We start from the raw sequence: 5,146 nt of genomic DNA, 5'->3' as shown, positions 1-5,146 counted from the left end.
GAAAACAAAAAGAAAAAAGAAAGAAAAGAGAAAAGGAAGAAAAAAGAAAACAGGAAGTAAAGAAAAAAGAAAAGAAAGAAAAGAAAAAAGAGAAGGAAGAAAAAAGAGAAAAAAGAAAAGAAAAAAAGAAAAACAAAAAAGAAAAAGAAAAGAAGAAAGAAAGAAAAGAAAAGAAAAGAAAAAGAAAGAAAAGAAAAAAGAGAAAAAAGAAAAGAAAAACAAAAAAAAAAGAAAGAAAGAAAAGAAAAAAAAAAGCTGGGGTTGTTTTCTGCATGAAGCTTCTTCCCCCAAGGAATGTGCCCAGTTCAGCATTAAGTCACCCGTTGGGGTAGACTGTTGTCAATACCGTGTCTGCAGCGGCACAGAGTGACCTTGGGGCTATGACCGGATTCTCAGTATCCACCAGCCCCGTGGCATGTTCTCTGGTGAGCACGGTTGACCTCCTGGCCTGGCCTTGGACCCGTGGCGGCCTCAGAGGGACTCAGCATCTCTGAGGGTCTGTGGGCTTCCGGCTGCTTTATATACTGTCGGGCGGCCCAGGCAGGCCTGCCTGGGGACCGTGTCCCTCAGATGCCCCAGAGTGAGCCAGCTCCCGTGCCGTTGAGAGTAGCAAGCGCCAGGGTCAGGCCAACAGGACATCGGGACGGAAGCTTCTCGTTGGGGTGCGAGCTCTGCATGGTGGGAAGGCACTAAACCCCTTCTCTGCAAGTTCTCTGCCAAAAATGGGGTGTTCCCAATGAGTGAATGGAGCACCCACCTCCCAGAGCTCGATGTGTTATCACTGTCCACAATCTGTTGACTTCCTTCCAGAACCTTCCCTGGAGCGCTGGTGAGCTGCTTTAAGGCCACAGCAAGGCTCTCCCAGCTTTCCCCCTTCATGGAACTGTTTTCCAGATGGGATACCCCCAGGACAGCCTCCCCGCCGTACTCAGCCTTCTTCACTCCCTCCTCTCAGGGAAAACCAGCTTGGCAGGAGAGAGGTTCGTACTCTGAACATTCTTTTCTCTCACCTTCAGCTGCCTCTCGAAGAAGCCATAACAACGATCGCGAACTCGAATGCTGCCTTGCGTATTTTCGAAACAGCTTTACCTGGTAAAATCAGATTTTCCCCAGTTGGCTCAAAGTCTCCCGGAGGCCACCCTTTACTGATGCGACAGTGATGTGATGTAATGACTGAGAGACTGGGCTTTTGGGGAGCGGGGCTGTGGGAAGTCACACCCTGGCTTTATCGCCCACGCGCTGTGAGGTTTGACCGAGTGGCTCAACCTCCCTGTGCTCCCGTTTCTTCATCTGTAGATTAGTGATACTAAAAGTGCCTGCTTCATAAGGTTAGTGTCAGGGTCGAAGAGAGCTAATAGAGGGGCGCCTGGGTGGGCTCAGTCAGGTCACCGTCCGACTTCAGCTCGGGCCATGATCTCGCGAGGCGTGAGTTCGAGCCCCGCATCGGCCCCCCCCCCCACCACGCTACCCAGAACTGTCCTGAGCACCCCATGCCTCCAGACCCGGAGAGAGCACCGGTGTGAAAGCACCCGCATGCCTTTCCACATTACCCGGTCTCAACTCTCACTCTACAAGTGCTGAAACTAGAGTCCAAAAGCGTCCAGGGCTTGGGGTCCTAGTGGACCTCACCCTTCATCAAGGGCGCACTGTCTTCGAGGGCTGCCGATTTAAGACGCACCAGCAGCTTGCCGTCCAGTGAACGGATTCCCAGCCGCCGGGGCGGCACAACCCGCTGCAGGTTGTTCAAATTATTAGGAGAAGCTCTTTCATATGGAGCCCAGCGCTGGCCCTGATTCTGAGCGGTAGCGGATAAATCCGTTTGTCCTGACAGCCCCTCAAATATTCGACAACTGGGAACTCTTCCAGGGGCCCAGAGTGGCGCTCCAAGTTGCGAGGCAAGAAGAAGTGATTTAAGTAAGTGAGGTACTCGGGGCCCCATAGCCAAGTTCACGGAACCCGGAAAACAGAGGCTCTGTTTTTTGACCTGTGGTCCACACGTGGTTGACAGTCATCTCTCCTTACAAGACGTATCCCAGGTCACAGGCTGCTCCTGTCTTCCTCAGCTGCCCCAGAACACGCTCCTGCCCTCTGGTGCCGGGCGGCACCCCCCGCCCCCGCCCCCGCCCCCCAGACTGGCCTCTTCGTGTCCACGGTCGCCTTCCTCCAGTGCTGTCTCCACCGAGAGCGAAAGCCACGTTCAAAAAAGAGATCACTCGTGAAACGCCGCTCAACCTCAGTAATCGTGCGGGGGGTTCAAACTGAAGCCACGATGAGGCTCCACGTGACAGCCACCGGGGCGGCTGTAACAGAAAGGACAGACGTCGGCAAAGACGTAGAAAAACTGGGACGCTCACGCCTGGCTGGTGGGAATGCGAAGTGGCACAGTTGCCTTGGAAAACAGCCTGGCACCTCCTCGACGCTGGGCCCTAGGGTTTCCACGGGACCCCACAATTCCACCCCCAAGGCACCTGCCCGAGAGAAAGGAAAGTATCTGTCCCTCCAAAACCCTGTGAAAGGTACATGGGAAATTGACGACTTTTGCCACTTCTTGGTGTGAGGCTTGAGCTACTTCAAAATAAACCATTATGTCAGTGTTTTGTAAAGTGGATTGATTTTGAAATAGCAGGGGAGGGCCAGAGAGAGAGGGAGACAGAGAATCCCGACGCGGGGCTCACACTCATGAACCGCGAGATCGGGAGTAAGACGCGTAACCGACTGAGCCACCCAGGCGCCCCAAAATAAAAAATTATTTTAAAAAAAGACCTCAGATGAGGTTACTTCCACATTGTATTTTTTTTATTATTGTTTTTATCTTAGAGAGATGAGAGGATGAGCCGGGGGAGAGGGGCAGAGAGGGAGAGAAAGAGAATCTTAAGCGGGCTCCTCGCAGACGCTGGGCTCGATCTTACGACTCTGGGATCGTGACTGGAGCCAAAATCAAGAGTCAGACGCCCAACCGACTGAACCGCCGAGGCACCCCAGCTTTCACATTTTAAAAAACAAAACGAAAACACTGCAAAGGCTTCGAAATACTGTTAGTGTTAGTCCCTCCCGCCCGGGGCCCGCTCAGTCCGGGCTTCGTCCCTGTGCCCCCCGCCTTCAGCCCTGCCACTCGCCAGCTCCCCCAGTCACTCTGGTGCCTCCAGCCCCGTCTTTTTTTTTTTTTTTTTTTTTTGCCCGTTTTAGCTACAAAGTTGACTTCCACTGCTCTGGTCATTTCCGCTGCTTAGAATGTTCTGCCCCCCAATCTGAAGGACCCGCCTCCTCCTCACTGGCAGAGAAGCCTCAAATGTCCCCTCCTCAGAGATGCCTCTTGTGATGGCTCTCATGCCCCTGCCCCTCCTCTCTTCTATTTCCATGACATTTTCTGAAGTGTTCTTGTTTCCGTGTGATGTCCACTGGATGTCTCTCCCCCGGCACATGAGATCCTTCAGAACAGGGACATCCGATGCCCAGAACAGTGTCAAGTCTATCGAAGAGGCGTAAGGAACTACATGAAGAATGAATGTCTCTCTCTCTCTCTCTTTTTTTTTTTTTAAAGTAAGCTCTACCCCTAATGTGGGGCTTGAACCCACAACCCTGAGATCAAGAGTCGCATGCTGTAGTGACTGAGCCAGCCAGGCGCTCTGCTGAATGTTTCCCTTTATAAAGATGCTGGCAGCAACTTTATAAAAAATCCATTTCAATGTTGGCTCCTCTCAAGTGGAGAAAGTATGTGCCCAGTGGTCCCCGTGGCCGAAGGAGGAAGGGCCAGAGCGCAGCTGCATTTCCGTGGAGAGACACCCCTGCTTAAAAGCTCTCAAAGTCTTGGGGCACCTGGGTGGCTCAGTTGGTTGAGCCTCCGACTTCAGCTCAGGTCGTGATCCCCCAGTTCATGAGTTCGAGCCCCGTGTCGGGCTCTGTGCTGACAGCTCGGAGCCTGGAGCCCGCTTCCGATGCTGTGTCTCCCTCTCTCTCTCTGCCCCCGCCCCAGCTCACACTCTCTCTCTCTCCCTAAAAAGAAATAAAATTAAAAAAGCTCTCCAAGTCTTGCCATTGAGGAAGGCAGGGGGCCCAACTATTCAGACTATATATGCTTTATAATTTTTTTTAATGTTTGTTTCTTTTTGAGAGAGAGAGAAAGAGTGCGAGTGGGGGGAGGAGCAGAGAGAGAGAGGGAGGCACAGAATCTGAAACAGCGGTCAGCACGGAGCCCGACGTGGGGCTCAAACCCACAAACCGTGAGATCACGACCTGAGCTGAAGTCGGACGCTCAACGGACTGAGCCACCCAGGCGCCTCTATATATGCTTTATAAATCTGAGGAATTCTGTGGACCTTCCTCCCAAAAAAAGAAAAATCGCATATACGTTCACAGAGCAATGATTTCTTTACAGTTGGAGCCTCTACGCCTGTTGTAGCAAAACAAACAAAACAAAACAAAGGAAAAGGTGTTCCTGCCCTGACTTGTCATCACCAGGTCTCAATCAACCTCCTGGACCCTTTCCCAACCACTTCCGGCCCATTCATTGCTGGGCCCTTCCCTGGAATGTGCTCTGTTTTCAGGGCTCTGCTCAGCTTCCCCGAAGTCCTAGCTTTCAACTGCTCCAGCTCTCTGGAATGTTCTTTCAGGTTTCCACAGCGCTTTGCACGGAACTGTCCCCTGGGTCTGCGGTGGTTCACTGTGTCTCCACCCCCCTCCTCCTGACTGCTGGGGAGGCCGGGACCTGGGTCTCACCGGTCTTTGCAAGCTGGCATCCCGGCAATAGGTAAAACCCGCCTCCTTGATTTATGGAAGATCCTTCTGGAAAGACCGGCTGAGATGAATTAAAATGAATGATAGCAATTAACTAATTCACATGAAACCATTAACGGAAGACGGTTTAGCTATCACCCTCGGAGTGGTGGGGGCTTTGTATCTTACATCGGAGATGCTCAGAAGACCAAAGCAGGCATTTTCTGAGGTGTGAGTGATGTGGGAAAGGAGGACTTGCCGAGGCTTCCAGATCACATGGGGCCGGCAGCCCCCACCCCCGGGGTCCCTGCCGGCAGGAGCAGAGAAAACATACTCCGACGCACTCAGTGCCAATCATCAGATCATGGAGAGAGACCCCGAGGGGTCCCTCCATCTCTGCCACCAGTCCTTGGCAAGATTAACGTGGACCAGG

Source organism: Herpailurus yagouaroundi, unplaced genomic scaffold (genome assembly GCF_014898765.1).
Source record: "Herpailurus yagouaroundi ecotype Mexico unplaced genomic scaffold, PumYag 530, whole genome shotgun sequence".
In the NCBI taxonomy this organism is placed as follows: Eukaryota; Metazoa; Chordata; class Mammalia; order Carnivora; family Felidae; genus Herpailurus; species Herpailurus yagouaroundi.
This window is presented reverse-complemented; position numbering follows the sequence as displayed.